Here is a 17,798-nt window from a genome sequence, read left to right on the forward strand (position 1 = left end):
GCACATAGAGAGGATGCACTGTGTGGTATGTCCCATACTCCTTCCCTTCAGCCTACCTCCTCAGCTGCAGATCTGTATCCTGATGGAAGAGTGCCTGCAGGATCCAAAGGGGTTGATGCCACAGAAGCAGCACATTTCTAATACTGCAGCCTCCTGCCAGAGGTCTGCCAGTTTTCCTTCCCTCTTCATAATGTGGGCCAGAATGAAGACTTGAGAAGACATTTTAAATAAAAATATAGAACTGGGACTAGAACCCACAATTCTGACTTCCAGTCAACTGTTCCACTCACTTCATGTTATCCGGTACATACAGCACTACAGTCAGAACTATAATGGTTGCATAGCACACACATTTCATATGCTTTACAACTATTAAATATCACCAACCCCATAAAAGTAAAGGATAGGATAGGGAATACATTACTCACCGCTTAAACGAATGAAATCCCTGCTGCTCTGTTCATACAGAGTGCACAGTAATGGTCCATAATGGTTTGAAACAGAAGTGAAGACTATCCAAATAAAAGCGTATGGCAAATGTAGGCCCTACTGTAAATACCTGAGTAGGAATTTGACCAGAATCATTAGAGTTAACATCCCTCATCTGAGAAATTTCATGTCACTTTTTAATAACCAAAAATTGTAAGGATCTGTTTAATGTCTCCTTGAAAGCAGAGGTGTCATCCAAAGCAAGAAAATTCAATGCTAGACGTGAAAACACATCTAAACCTACTCCAGGGGATAAATATTTCATGCAACTCCTGTCACTGGGTAGTTTTGTGTACGTACTACTCTGTGGGCTTCAGCCTGCAAGCCTGCTTCACGTGCAACTCCCATTTCAGTGAGAGTTGAGGACATGGAAGTTCAAACCCTGTATTTGCTGTAAAATGTAGGATATAGATTAAGTGCATTGTTTTAAACTTTACTCAGCAGTTTCTTGCTTTCCTGGTTTTAAATCAGGGATTTAGTATACAGTAAGTTATTTTGGGTTAAACTTACAACATGTCAAGAAACACTCACAACCAACCAAAAAGTTATATAAAAAGAAACATTGAAAGTGTGGGTTTATTTGTAATAGTGAATTTTAAAAATTAAGTACAACAAAAATTTCACAATTTTTCCATGCTGGCAATATTTTTCTTTTTACAAGAACAAACAAAATGAGTACAATCATGTGGAGATAGTAAGTATGCAAATAAGAAATTCCAGTCAGGGGGCATATGTTTTCAGATAGATCACATGGAGGATGGACAAAAAGATTATATATATCTTTCCTATAAAGGCCTATAGAACAGGATTTACATATCAGAAGATTCAATACTGCTTTGTGACTTCAGTTAGGAAGTTAATACCAGAATATTTAGAAGATCTACAGCAGTAAATTTTGGAGAAAGTTCATGGAAAAGGCCTAACTTTTGAACGGCTAATCAAGTCTGCTAACTTTTTCAGTGACAAAAAGGCAGAAGAATGGAAAGGTAACTTCTGCATGGTATAGGTATGGCTACATAAAGAAGAGTAGAGTATGTGTTCTGGAGTAACTCTAGATCAGAAATTGGAATTACAAATAGATCAGAAATTGGAATTACAAATATTCTAGCTTATATCTATAATGTAATGATTCTATTACTGATATTCTTTATGTTGGCTGGCTAAAGAGTTTAACAAACCCAAGACAAATTTGTTAGTGATAAGAAGCCCTAAATTAGTCTATTAGCTGATTTTGATTTTAAATTAGCCTCTTACAGTTTGTATGGCAACTTCCATCTTCTCTGTATGTATATATCTTCTTACTATATATGTTCAATTCTATGTATCTGATGAAGTGGGCTGTAGCCCACGAAAGCTTATGCTCTAATAAATTTGTTAGTCTTTAAGGTGCCACAAGTACTCCTGTTCTTTTTGCGGATACAGACTAACACGGCTGCTATTCTGAAACCTAAATAAACCTGTTAGCTGATATTCCCCCTTTTTCCCCAATGCTTAATTTGAGTCTTGTAGTCATTCAGTATTTAACTGACAATAGCAACTGTATTGGTAGAAAACAGCTGACTCATTTTTAAATCCTGTGGGTCAGATTTTTATGGGTGAGGGTTGAAAAACGCATGTATACAATTTGTGCATTCAGATGCACATGCAAATAACTAGTTAGGGAAATTCTGCTCGCGGTTACTGTAATTTAAATCTAGAGCTACTCTAGATTTAAATAGCTGTTTTTAAGAGCAGAAATTGATCTTTAAACATCTAACTTGCTTCCATTTCAGTTCAACAAAACCCAAGTCTCCATGGCACTACATCTATTCTCCCAGGCTTGTGGGGGTTCTAGAAAGGGAAGGGAGCTAAGGTTGTGGTTTCTGTTAATTTTGAATGGACAGCCAACAGATAATGAGGAGTTCATGGTTGAAATGGTAAGAAACTTGTATACATTTTTATTGCTCATGTGCTTGTAAGTTTTCTAAAGAGTAAGCAAAAAAATGGACTCTAAATATTACACTCCAGCCAAGTTTTTCTACTCTCCAAAACAATAAAACCGATGCTTAGAGGAATTAAACCATAATTTTAAGGAGCAGATGATACAGTGAGGACTGAGTGGGATGAAGCAGACTACATAAAACATGCTCTACATCTTGCTCTGCATCCTTTTCTAGGGACCTACAAGGCAATAAGTGCTCCTCGGAATTCCTGAGCACCCTCAATTCCCATTGATTTTAGTGGGAAATGAGTAAACTACACACTTTTTAGGAGAGCTCAAAACCTTGTGTGATCAAGCACCCTAGTTTGCTACTGTTTTGAAGACCTGGTTATATTACCTTGAGACTCATTACACTTGGCATACCACACTATCCATTTTTAGTGGTACCAGGATTGTCTTAAATCAGCAGGCAGTTGGGCACAGCTGTGGAAGTTGCTTCTTTTTGACATCCATTTTATGATTCTCTCCTCATGTAAATACCTAAATCCCCCTCTAAGAATTACCTTTCCCTTGCATCCATTCTTTTATTGGAACACCTTTGCTTTTATCTGCTTGTATGTTCATATTTATAATTACTGTATCTTAATTTGTTTGTTTTTATTATGCTGTATCGCAATCTGAGAACATAGTATATTTATAAAGAAACATCTCTCCTAACGATAGAGCATTTTGTTAAAAACGTGGACTTTACAGTCGAAGCTAAGATGGAAAACTACAAGCATCCTCATTACTTTCTTATGGTGCAGACCTCAAATTTTTAAGTCAATGTGTAAAATTTACATGTGAGTACTCCAACTGAAGTCAGTAGGACTGAGTAAAGTTATATACATGCTGATGTGTTTGCAGGATCGGACCCCAAGCTGGAAACTTATGTTAGTTATTTTTTAAATAAAGCGTATTTTTTGTGCATTTCCAACATGAATAAAAACATGTCATTTTAAAATCCAGGTGAGGAAATTAACTGACAAAGCTCTTACCATCTTGGAAATGCTAGTACATCCAATACAGCTTATCATCTATCTATGGCTGTGATGAATAAAAACTTCACTAGCTCTGTAGCAGCAGGAATAGCCCACCATAGAGAGAAGAGGATTTCTTCCTCCTAGTCTCCAGTCTGGCCATGTTATAAATTATAAAATATTAGCACTAGCAAATGCCTTTACCAGATGTTTAACACAATGGGACCAGTATGCAGAAAGGAACTTGGACTAAAAAAGAAGAATAAAGTTCCTTAAAGATTTTATGTTGATGGGCCCCTTGTGAGTGTATTATAAAAGAGGGGCCCTGCTTTTCTCATGAAATTAATTGCATATAGTATTAATTGCTCTCCTCGATTTCTCATAAATGTTTAGTTTATTGTTCTTCTCAACAACACAATGCTATCAGTGGAAAAGCCAAGACTGAAAGCAATTATAGTATATCATACAGCTTCTCATATTGTATGGATGTTCTTAGAGAATAAATTTTTATTCTTAATAGTTTATTCAATCCTTTACTTTTTATAAAATTTATTTTATAAATGAAAATGCATAGCACCAAATGTGAGACTGAAAACCTTAATAAAATGATAAAGTTATTTTACCCGGTATATTAATAGATTTTCAAAAGTTAATCTTTTTAAAATTTAAAGTTAATTTATTTCTTGTGAAAAATGTCACTGACTAAAGTACTTCATTCAAAGAGGTGGCATGGGACAGTGGCAACTCCACAGGAGAGGAGGTGGTATAATCTTTGTGCCCATTCAGTTCTTGGCCTCTCTGCTAAGATCACCAAGAGGCTGGTAACTGTGACTGTAGTTTTGTAACCAGGACATCTATCTACCAGAAAATGGACTAAGGCCAGCAATTCATTACAGCCATTAAAAAACCACCACATGGTAACTACTTTTGATCACTGCTGCCTTGGGTTGACCTTAAACTGGTGACACGGAGTAAGCAGCTCCACATACGATTAAAAATCCCATAAACATTCTAGTTCTTAGGCTTGATTCAGACCTGGGATATGCTGATGCCTGCTGTTGTATCCCAGGGAGCAGAGCACCCCGAGGGTGTAAAGTCTGCTTGGAATGGGTTTTAGTGGTACAATACACTTATTGACTATACTTGTAGGAAATGGTTCTGCTTCACTGCCTTCAAGAAAAAGCTGTACAGTACTTGTGTTATAAGACTTTTCGTGCAATTCCTGACTCAGTCTCTTTTCTGCACATCTAGCGCAGTTTTCTTTGCTGACTCCAACTCTGTGTCTCCATTTCTGTAGAACAGACCATGGGTTACAAGAGAGACTTTTCTTATTGTTAGAGGAAGCTAAATAATGCCTTGTAGTTTGTGGTATGTGAAGGAGGGAGGGATTTCTTTAGGGTGACCATAAAAAATGTCAAAAAAAAATAAAAATAAAAAATGAATCATTTTGACATTTCATTTAAAAATCAACTGTTTTGTTTCAAGTCAACCTAAACGAAATTGTTTTGGCTTTCATTTTGGCAAGGCAAAGTGAAAAAAATTAGCTTGGCCACACACACCCCAATTTGCTCAGCTCTACTTGAAAAGTGACAGGAAATGTTGCTAGCTTTTGCAGGAATATGTAACTCTTCCTCCCCCTACCCCCCACTACATTGTTTTCAGTTGCTCCTTCAAAAAGTCTGCAGATCTTGCACTACCTGACATGCAATCCTGTCAAAAATAACAGAGGATCACAATACTGTTACCATTTCAGTGTCCCACTGTGTGCGTGGGAGAGCTTCTTTCTTCTTATCTACAAAGATAGCCTCTTCTCAGGCATAGTATCCTAGCTTTTGGATACTAAGATAGATGGTAACTGGAAGATGCAGAGAGACTCACCCATATCATTTCCTCTTTGTTTGGACTTATTGTACTTTCATAGGGGAAAAAAATGTTAACGGAAGCTAAATATGCAATATCAGCGCCTTACCCAGTGCCATCCATGGAAAAGGGAATACCAGTAATACTCTAAGTCAGTGGTGCCCAAACTTTAATAACCTGTGAACCCCTTTCACTAAAATGTCAAGTCTCGCGAACCCCCTCCTAAAAATGTATATTTCCAGGGATTTTCTCCTTTACCTGAGTATAAATTATAAAAGTAGTGATCTTGGAAATATAAAATTTGTTTTATGATATGCTTATTACACACTATTTATTAATATTTATCATTACAGTATTTTATTACATTATGAAAACGGCAACACTCTTCCAAGATTTCACTTTCGTAGCTTGTATCACTTTGAATAAACCTGTTATAAGACAAGGCTCCTATGTTTCATCAAGGAGTATCAGATGTGAAATAGCATGAAAGTATTTAAGAAGCCAACTCAAAGAGTTCCTCCTACACAAGCATTCAGGTCTTGAGCAGTCCAGGCAAACAATGCATGTTACAACAAAGCTTAAACTTGTTCTTCATAATAATTTTAAAAACCAATACTAGCTGGCTAGTTAATTTTAAAAACAGCAAAAAATACCCACCTCCCTTTCCATTTCTTATAAGGAGTCTTGAAGTTTAAATCTCCTCAGTGTGATAGATATGCTTGCTTTGATCTGCTTACCTCTGGGAAGTCCCCAAGGCTCCAGGCTGCTGGCCCCATGCTGCCCGGGATCCCTAGGGACAGCTCTGCCCGCCATTAGGGAATTTTTTCCCCCGAGAACCCCCTGTAATATTTCACGAACCCCCAGGGGTTCACAAACCGCAGTTTGGGAACCACTGCTCTAAATCATGTTTCAGAGAGATTTGCATTTAACATTTATTTCAGTATTTAAAGGGGATAAAACCTTGCCTCTGCTTTCTCATAGATCAGGATGTAGAATATAGCTTGTTTATGACTTGTTGTAAGGCCCAAATTTGCAAAATTGTGTTGTTTTTAATTACCTAAAAAGTATGGAGAGCTTACTCTTACTAAATATAAAATCCATGGCTAAAATGAAGGATTCAAGTGAGAATTCAATCCTTTGAAGTTTGCTCATAATCTAGAGTACTAGTCCACTAATGAGTCATCAAAACATAGGATCAACAGCCTGAATTCACAAAACAATCTAATAGAAAATTCATATAATGGCAGCAAGAAAACATTACTAGAATCTGCTCTTTACCAGTAAAGCACCATGCTACCAAATAGTCTAGTTATTGCTGTCCTCCAAGCAGGTAGAAATCTCCCTCCTAATAAAATAGACAAGTTACTGTGCACACAAATATACCTTAGTAGTAGCAAGAAGTTTCTTCAAGTGCAGTTATGCAGCGAATGTTGTGGTGGGAAACTTAAGGGCTACCAGATTTGTGTGCATATTAGATATTTTCATGCAATTTGAAAATAACCCCAAGTTTTTAATTTAAAATTTTATTTTTGTTTATAAATAAAAATGCAAACGTGTGCATCAGTGTTCCTTCCACTGCAGGTGACAATGACATCTCCAAAGGAAGGTTCTGAACATTTTATCCTGTCAAGGAATCTGACTGAACTTGCACCAATTCTATTGTTTAACCTGTCGATAAAAACAACAGGGTATAATATGGGAATGAAACAAATGCCTTTACATTTTCATTAGTGTGTGACCTTCAGCAAAAATAATATTCTTGCTAAAAGTTGTCTAATATTCTGCAATATATTTTAGAATAATTTTTATAAATATTTAAAGTCAAAGTAGCCTCATGTTTACTTGGATGACAGTGGATAGCATGACTATGAAAATAAGCATACTTCATGATTTCAAAAATGCACTCTGCAATCATTTCCTAATTCAAAAATTTGTCCGACCTACAACCATAGTAAATTTAAAGGATTGAATGCTGATAGCATCTTACTGTATGAGAAGTTCAGATCTATAAATTCCCTATTGATTTGGAAAGGGCATCTGATTATACAGAGTGTACAGCTTTGATAAAGCAGTTAATTTAGCTGTTTTCATTTTGTGCATCAAGAGCTGTTCTTACTATTCTTATTTTATAGCAGTGTATAATACATATAGCATCATATAGGGTCATATAGCATCACTGGATTTTTAACAGAAGTAGTAGGTTGAGACTTCTGCTTAAAAACTGATGGTACAATATGAGCTAATATCACCTTAATTGTAATAATGAGTTGAATATCAGATTTTATTTCACTTATGTCAAACAAAATACTAATAGCCGTATTGTGCCATTAATTTGTAAATGAATGGGGAATCATACTTTATAAAGGATGGCAACATTCACATTTCACTTTTGTCAAGAGTTTAATAAAATTTCTTAATTTTTCCCTTTACAGTGTGAAGATAACAGCAACAAATTCCTACTTTTATTTTTGCAAAATTCTTTAACTAATTTACTCTGTCCTGGGACCTAATTTTAACTATTTTAAAAGGAAGCATTACTGTAAAAAAGAATTTATGTATAAGTATGTTTCTTCAGCATGAAGTGGTATATTCTGAATATACTAGACTATTTAGCAGAAGCGATCTACAGCAATTGTATCCTTTTGATATATTCAGAAACACTTAGCCAGACCATATTAGTCTGGCTCCGCAAGTGCTTCCCATGACAAAGTGCTTGGAGATGGTAAACTCATGCCAAAGATCTCTTCCATCCACCATGGATCTTATTTACTCTGTTATTCAGTAAAAGCTCCAAATTGCCTCTCCACACTCACAAAAACCATTTTTGGGAGCCAACAGTTTCTCCAGCAAAGCTGAAATTGAACCACCTTCCACACACATTGGAAGTCTAGAGCACAGTTATATTTCAAATAGAATGATGAAGCTAATGATCTCGGGTAGAAAAAGGCGTTTTGTAACAAGGCCTGGCCAGAGAACATCTGTTCTGGTGCCGGAATCCAAGCAGTAGTGTTTAGAGAAGGTATGTGCTTGAGTTCCAGCTAGCTGAGCAATGGATTTGGCCATTGAAAAATATCTGTCAAATGCCAGAAAAGCTGTGTTATTTCTAGTCAATTATTGAGTCTTCATTCCACACTAGGGAATAATATAGCACTATCTTAACCAATTTATGTGCAATAAATATTTAACACCATAAATATATCACAATAGCATAAGTGTGTAATAAATCCTTGGATAAAGAGCAGGGACAAGGGAGAAACATACTGCAATACAAGTCTTTATCATAAAGCTCGATGTATAATCCACATAAATTTAAGGTTTATTAAAATATGTGATCAGTGAGGAAATTTGTTCTAGTTCTATGCCCAAATCTGCTATTGTCTCACAGTGACACACTGGACAAATCACTTAAATTCAGTGGCTCGATTTCCCCTTTGTGATCATAAGATGAAAGGTCCTATTGCATATAAATTGATTAAGACAGTAAAATATTACTATTTTTTCAAAATAACTTCTGCTCTTGATAAGACTGGACTAGGGCTATAAAATCTTCAGGGAAATATTAAGGATATTTTTCAACCAGTAGATCATAGAAACTTTTTTTTTTTTGAGAATATAGCAAAGATCTTGAATACACAGATTTTCATGCTATTCAGTTTCTTTTATTACTCATTGACTAAGTATCTTGAAAACAATGATCACGATCTACCACAGCTACTGTGGAAGTAAAAATGTAACATACTATGAAAGTGCCAGAAGAATGCTTAAAAATAGGCCACAAGGATAGAATGATAAACTAAACATCAAAGGCAATTAGGTTTGTATTCTGGGTATAATTATAGCAGCTGAAAAGTTAACCACCACATACCACCTATGATAGGAAAAACATCCCAGGTCGGACTCCTGTCCCAGGACCAGCAGCTTTGAATTGGCTAGAAGGGAAATCTAAAGATGCCAGAGACGGGGGGCAGCGGAGGAGTTTCCCCACCTTTTTTCCCCCCAGTACATGCCAAAATATTTTTGACTCATAAAAATATATCTAAAGTGGAACTTTAGATTTCACTCCTGTTTAAAAATACCTCAAGCAGTAAGGAATACAGTATTTTAGATTTAATATCAACTGCACTGGATTTTTCTGACATATAGCTGGGAAAATCTGCCTTTGAGGACTGGAGTTACAGCATAAGTTTGGATACAGCATTTTCAAATGTTTGGCTCCTCTCTAATTTGCATCATTTTATTAGGAGATTTGTTGGACCTTATTATATTTCATGCATTCTTTTTATGACTGTAGGCATTAAAGAGAGAGGTTCAGAATGCCCTCTTTTGCCTCCCCAAAATAAAATTAGGATAGTGTGTAAATACTAAATAGGCACTATGCATTTGTTCCTTATTTTCATATCTCCAATCACATTGGTTTTCCACTGATAACATGAATTAAGTATACAACTTCAAAAATTATAGCACTCACCTATTGAGCAGCCTCTCTCTGTTCTTCCCCACAACCTCCCTACTAAGCATGCAAACCTAAGGAGACCTTCATTAAAGTTACTTGTACTTAGAGTGCTCTAAAGTAAACCATTCCTGCTTTAATATGGAATTTGAAAAAAAGCTTCCCATCTGATGCTACGTAGGCACTTGCTTTTCCTGAAAATGGGTTTGAGGAGAAAGTATTGAGAAAATGGATGCTGTGCACCTGGAATTTCTCAAGTTTAGTCTTCAGAATAATTGTTTAATTTATAACATTAAGACTATCAATAAAATCTTTCCTGATTCTGTAGTATAGTTATAGTATTTGACATGTCATTTAATATATGCACATGATGCTTCGGTGACAGGCTTTGCTGAACTAGTCAAAGCAGAAGCAGGCATATTTTAAAGTGTCAGCACTAAGAAATATTTTGAAGGCTGAACTAGAGGTTTAGACCAGTACTCTGTAATGCAATCCTTCTGTATAAACTCTTCAATTAAATTCTTCCCAACTCTCAAAGTTCCTAGGAATAGAAGGAGCTTCTTCAGACAGCATTGGAATATTAGGGGATCCTAGGGTGGAGAGAGCCTGGAAGTCGGTATATTTTAAGGTAGTAGCAATGCACAATGAGGCAGATATGAGCATAATTTACATGTAGGTCCACACTTGCAATTGAACCTAAAGATATAAATTTATCCAGCATCTGCTTTTCTGCTGAACAGATGCTGTAGCTTCCTCATATTATGTGAAAATATCAGCACATACTTGGTTGTTACTTAATTTCTAAAAGCAGATATTTCTGTATTATTCAGGGGATTGATAATGGGATATAAAGCATCTTTCTAATGTTACTGGTTCAAAGACGGCCTGCATAGGTAGCAAATGAGCAGTACCCACCTGATGGTTGTTTGGCAGCCAATGTGAAATCAGCTGGTTTCATTCTAGCATCTCAGAACAGGTAGCCTCATAACAAAATCATCACTAATTGGCACCCTTTTGGGCAGTCTCCCTAAATATGCCCAACATTGAATCCATTTGCGGACTGAATTGCCATCTCACCTCTAGACGTGGGACCCACTAGGTAAAGAATAAGGCATTATGACTGGGAAGTTTGCACTGGTGGTGGCTTGCTGTACCTGTTCTGCCTGTAAACAGAGGTCTTCATTCTCCAGGACTATCAGACTGGCACTTTCCATAAGAACTAAAATGCTCACACACACTATAAAAATGCAGGAATTTCTGACTGTCTGAAGAGTTCACTTATACGGACATCAGCTAATACCCAAGTATCTCTGCTATTAAGATCCTTAGTGAGTTTTATCTATAAAGAAATCAGTTGGCCTACATCATTAACACACTTATACAAACAGAGGATAAAACAGTTTTATATTACCAGAAGTTGCATCATTATGGATTATTATTTTAGCATTGTTAGCTCTCTATAATATGATGTTGCTCCCACAGGATTACTGATTAAAATAGGAACCAGATGTGCCTTTCATGACCAGATTGAAAAAGATAAACAACTAGAAAATCAATTCAAATAAAAAGGATGCCCTGAGGGTGTTTTTCAAAACTGGAGAGAAAGAGACTGAGCAAGAGAGAATCTTTTGGGAAGGTGGAGCAGGGGGTGGAAATTTTTCCTCACAACAGATCTCCTTTCCCCCATAAATAGCTAGGGATCCTGGGACAACCTAGATTTTCAGACACATTTTTTATTATGTGGCAATGCAACATTAAGTTAAAATTGTGTATCTAGACAGCACCATAAGAAAAAAGTCAGAGTTTTCAGTACCACTCTCATAAAAAAACCCAACACCTTTTAGGCCTATTGAGGGATAAAGTTGGTGAAAGGAATGAGCCCATACTTAAGACCCAGATTTGAATGTTTTAAAAGAGTACCATCTCAGTCTGAAGACTTATAAACATTATGTTAAAGCTTCAGCAAAATTACCTGACTGTAGCTCATTAATAAAAGATCAAAAGAGAAACTGAGAGGGAGTCCTACCCTCTGGCCAAGTCTATTTAGTAGGAAAATGCTCTAATTAGAAGCCTGGAATCTTGTAGATTATAATAGAGATGGTTAATGGCACTTGGACTGTGGGATAAGCCAGCCACTTTTTCCTCCGCTGTCCTCAGAGAGGCCAGGCATTCCCAATCCAAAAGACACAGGGGCCTTTGAAACCATGAAGTCATTGTCCCCCATGCCAGAGACTATTTGCACCACTGTTGTTTTCCCTATCCCAGACCTGTGCACAGGCTAACTGATGCCTGGCATTCTTTTCCTCCACACCTACAGTCTAGGTGAGGGCCTTCCTTCTCTCCTTCCTGTTGAGGATGAAGGGTGGGGGAGATTCATCCCAGTGGCATATGGCAGACTCAGTTGGAGGCGCTGATCTTTTCTCTACTTGCTCGGATACTACAGTAGGCAAGGAGCAAAGCCCAGATCAATTCTCCTGCTCAGCACAGGTTCTAGTGGCTATTGTTGCAGGCCTGGTTAGGGCAGGCTAGCCCTATGGCCCATGCCAGAGGCTGTTCCACCAGGCAAACAATAAGTGACCCCGTCAGGGCTCTGTAATTTGACTTGAAACAACACACTATATATAGCTAACATTATGAGAAGACTTATCCCTGGCACTTATAAAAATACTTCTGAGGAACAATGCTTTGCTTCTTGCAAGATTGTGCCAAAATATCAGGTATTTTCAAAAAATTCTCTTGTGGGAGGCAACTCCTGCTCCCCTGTTATGAATCATTCCCGTTACCCTATTTTCAAGTTGAACACTTGTGCTAAGTTCTCAATATACTCAGCCTAAGTTTCAGAAACAAAGGCTAAACACTTCCAGCAAGTGCATCTTAGTATGCATTTGTTTGCCAAGTGGTGTTACCTCCCTTCTTGGTTATGTTTATGAGAACATTTGTTTTAAATGAGAACAAATTAATACACTCACTGGTCCCTTCCCTTTTCTACTCTATGGAAACGGATCCGTCGTAGTCAGAATTTATCACAAGCTGGGGGAGGGCAGAAGAATATTTGTGGGAGCCCATCCTAAAATATTGGCACTACATCACAATTCCATTATTTGCACACCAGGAGCCTATTTTTTTAAATAAAACTGAGTCCTAGATGCTAATGTAAAAAACAATTGTTTCAAGGGAGATGCTGGGAAGAGAGGGATCCCAGAAGCTCCTTGTTAAAATTCTACCACCAAACTAAAGGGTGGGTGGGGAAATTTCCCTGCCACTGATGCAGTCAGACCCTCTCTGTATATTGCTAAATATTTCTTGCCAAAGAGGTCTGAGGCATCAAAAATATTTCTGCCAAGCAACATATTTTTTCTGGAATGGACCAGATTATCTCAAGTGTTTTCTAGGATAGGACTTCACCCGAGACTTAGTACAGAGTCTTCACCTCCCTCTTACCTCACACTCCAAATTGCATAAGTCGAACACTTTGCTATACAATCAATTACACACAAAAGCTACATTAAAAGAATGTTAGAGTTGCAAAGTAAAGCAAGTCAAAGTCAAGAAATGCCAGAACTAAGATTGCTTCAGAGTAGCAGCCGTGTTAGTCTGTATTCGCAAAAAGAAAAGGAGTACTTGTGGCACCTTAGAGACTAACCAATTTATTTAAGCATAAGCTTTCGTGAGCTACAGCTCACTTCATTGGATACATTCAGTGGAAAATACAGTGGGGAGATTTATATACATAGAGAACATGAAACAATGGGTGTTACCATACACACTGTAACAAGAGTGATCACTTAAGGTGAGCTATTACCAGCAGGAGAGCGGGGGGGGGGGGGTGAACCTTCTGTAGTGATAATCAAGGTGGGCCATTTCCAGCATTGACAAGAACGTCTGAGGAAGCCGGGAGGGGTGGGGTGGAGGAGGGGGAATAAACATGGGAAAATAGTTTTACTTTGTGTAATGACCCATCCACTCCCAGTCTCTATTCAAGCCTAAGTTAATTGTATCCAGTTTGCAAATTAATTCCAATTCAGCAGTCTCTCCTTGGAGTCTGGTTTTGAAGTTTTTTTGTTGAAGAATTGCCACTTTTAGACCTGTAATTGAGTGACTAGAGAGATTGAAGTGTTCTCTGACTGGTTTTTGAATGTCTGAGGGGCTGGAGCAAATGCGGTTGTATCATAGAGCTTGGCTGTAGACGATGGATCGTGTGGTGTGGTCTGGGAGAAAGCTGGAGGCATGTAGGTAGGAATAGCTGTCAGTAGGTTTCCGGTATAGGGTGGTGTTTATGTGACCATCGCTTATTAGCGCCATAGTGTCCAGGAAGTGAATCTGTTGTGTGGACTGGTCCAGGCTGAGGTTGATGGTGGGATGAAAATTGTTGAAATCATAGTGGAATTCCTCAAGGGCTTCTTTTCCATGGTTCCAGATGATGAAGATGTCATCAATGTAGCGCAAGTAGAGTAGGGGCATTAGGGGACGAGAGCTGAGGAAGTGTTGTTCTAAGTCAGCCATAAAAATGTTGGCATACTGTGGGGCCATGTGGGTACCCATAGCAGTGCCGCTGGTTTGAAGGTATACATTGTCCCCAAATGTGAAATAGTTATGGGGGAGGACAAAGTCACAAAGTTCAGCCACCAGGTTTGCCGTGACATTATTGGAGATACTGTTCCTGACGGCTTGTAGTCCATCTTTTTGTGGAATGTTGGTGTGGCCACTGTATTTTCCACTGAATGCATCCGACTAAGTGAGCTGTAGCTCACGAAAGCTTATGCTTAAATAAATTTGTTAGTCTAAGGTGGCACAAGTACTCCTTTTCTTTTTGAGAATTAAGATTGTCCATTTAACCTTAATTCAGCTGCCTTGTGCGTACATTTTAGGACAGTGTTTAATTACATGATCACCCAGTATTTTTTTCTACAGTACTGATACTAGAGGCCTTTCTAAAGGATATCCTGTCATTATGGCTGAAATAATGGCTACCAAGGCGGCCATATTGATTGTTATACAATACAGGGATACTGAAGCCAAAAGTAGTTAAGCAGAGCCTGTGGAAAACTACATTTAATCTCTACACAGGATCTATCAGACTGTGTATTACTGATAGGTTCTCCACTCTCATAAACCATAAATGTTGTAAAGGTTCTACGAGCTCCCTCCTCTTCCAAACCTTCCTGGAGGAACTTTAGGTCTTGGAAAACTGACTCTTGTTACATCTGCTAACTATTATCTGAGAGGTAGCAAAAGACTGGGGACAAGGTACACTGCTGGGTTAAAAGGAGAGAAGGATACAAAGGGCTTTGGGGCAATGAGAAACCCATTTATAGACTGGCAAACTCATGAGCAGAAAAATGTATAAGCAGTACAATATGAAGAAAAATACATATTAAGCTCAATTAGCTTTTCAACCAAAATCATTTTAGAGCCCAGAAACCAGCTACTCATAGCAGAGACTGTCTAGAGCCAGCCAACATTGTTCACTGCTAACAATGCCATAAAATAAAAAACAAAAAAAGTCATGATTTTTAAAAAGGGAATTTTACTAAAAATGTGGTTAAGTAGGAAAAAACTGCCTGTCAACATTGTTAAATAACATTTCATTAACTTCCCTGAAAAGTTTAATTATTTTATTCTGTGGTTTGTCAGTCAACTGTGTCCATTTAAAAAAAAATCTGGCTGGGGGTATCATACCAGTAACATGCCACGTTCTGCACATCAGTATATTGCATTTCAGCACAATATCTATAGCACATGAGCTGGTTAAATTATTAATAAATTATTTGATTACTTTAGATATTTTATGAGTCATTTGTAAATCAGCCCTGATTTCTATGGATATAAGTGTATACTAAGTAGCTTGGAAGACCAAGTGTCAGCCTACTGGCTGTTTCTGAACTGTTTAATATGCTTGTTAGTTACTTATGGTTCGTGGCCACTAAAATCTCAGTATTATTTCTGCTCCCTAAGTAAACAAACTTTTAAAATAGTAGGTTAGTAACTATCAAATACTGAATAAAAGATTAATAGTGTCTGATGAATACTTCCATTGCACACAAATACTCTTGTTCAAGTGCGAATATAGAGATTCTCAAGAAGAACAACCATTTGTCTGAACAAAAAAACATATTTGTACACACACGTTTACTGAATAGGTCAGCCTGTGGTGCTATCACCATACCATACAACGTTTAAATCTGGGTTATATGATCCAATCCATGTAAATGTTTTGCTGGATAGGCAACAGTTAATCAAAGAGATGTCCAAAGAGTAAGTGACTTATGGGTCAGACTGCTAGTCTCAACAGTCCCTGACAATCACAACTTTCCTGCTTCTAATCTTTCTGCCAGCTGTTATCTTTTTTTTAAATCTGTGGACCATTATCTAACTGTTTCATTAGCTTCACTCACATAAAACAAATCCCAAAGGACTCACTATCTCCAACACAGCTATTATAAAAGAAACAAAGGGACCCCTGCAGAGCTCTTTAAATGATTCCTGGTTATGAAGGGAGGGAAAGCCAAAACCACCAGAATAACCAGCAGATATAAGAGAAGGCTGGGTATCCTATACATCCTTTTTCTCGCTGTCCAGTCCAGTGAGGCTCACACTCATGGAAGTTTGAGGACCTTCACCAATATAACTTCCAACCAGGAATGTTACTTTTAGTTTGCAGTCTAGATGACAGACAAGAAGTGTAACTTAAATTTCACTTTTTATGCAATTATCTGTGGCCATGCAAAGAGAAGTCACAGCATAAAACAGTCTCTGTGATACTCAACAGTTTTAAACAAGTGTGTTTTACTTAAATGTTTTTAAAAGGGTGTGGAGATATATTCTGTGTGGAAATTCATCCATTGTGTGAAGGACTAAGGCTAGGCCTTCTGCACCATTTAAGTCCCTGCACCATAGGGGCTGCTGGCAGCGAGGACTATAGGGGTGTCTTACTCACTGGAGAAATGATTTCCATCCTGCTACCATATAGTCCAACAGAGGAAACCACAATAGGGGTGGAACAGGTACACGCTAAGTGGGGGCCTCAAATCCATCTTTACACAGATCCAATATCATCCATAGCTGGTGCGGAAGGGCTGCTACCACTTTTCCAGCCCATAGTAAGGTGCCCCACTCTCCTTAAATTCATAGCCTGGAAGAATAGTAGCAGGGGGATGCACAGCATCCTTGCCCCCTGGCCCTGGGTTGGGGATGTGGATTTCACATCCCACCGCTTTGCACTCAACCTGCATAGAGCTCAAATATTTGGATTCCATGTGGGTGGAATAGATTTCAGTCAGAATGAATACTCCAACTATTGGTTTGGAATAGCTGTTTTAAAAAAGCATAGAAGTGTTTTATTTTACTAATGTGACCATTTCAATAGTAGGGCAGGTCAGGAAGTAGACCAGCCCAAACGTGGTCTATTTAAGAAAAAATTGAAGTCTGTTTCTGACAAAATTAATTCTCTTCTGATGCCATATGGGAAGGAGTCCCCTTCTGACACATAAGCAATATGGTTTTTTTAAAATCTCATGGCAGTGCAGCTGTGTATGGACAGATGAAATCCAGGTATAAATCTTGGCAGCAATAGTGTGTGTCACAAACAGAGATGGGCGGGGTGCTGTTTGGCTGTGATAGAAACTAACTGGAAATTTTCTGTCTGATGTGCATCTGAAAGGTTCCAATCAGTGTGAATTAATAAATACCTCACCCTGCTTAAACCCAATTATTTCAATTAAAGCAGTTCAACTGTGGTAAAATGAAAATCTGCCACAGCTGGTCTAAATGCAAAAAGCACCCTGGGATTATAGTTTTCACCTATTTCATCAAATTCTTGATGTATTTGCCCCTGGAATATTTTTACCTATTTAGCCTAAAGCTCAGACCTGGATATTTTGAAACTACATAGTAAATTCTCTGCCACTCTGCATCCTTCCCTAATACCTCACTACATTGCCTAATAGTTTCTTCTGGCCTTAAAAGTCTACATGAAATTAGTGGAAAGCAATGCAAAACTGATGCCTAGCACATGGGAATTAGAAGTAGTGAGGAAAATTGGGGATCCACTGTAAACCAA

This window comes from Eretmochelys imbricata, chromosome 10, assembly GCF_965152235.1.
Source record: "Eretmochelys imbricata isolate rEreImb1 chromosome 10, rEreImb1.hap1, whole genome shotgun sequence".
NCBI lineage: Eukaryota > Metazoa > Chordata > Testudines > Cheloniidae > Eretmochelys > Eretmochelys imbricata.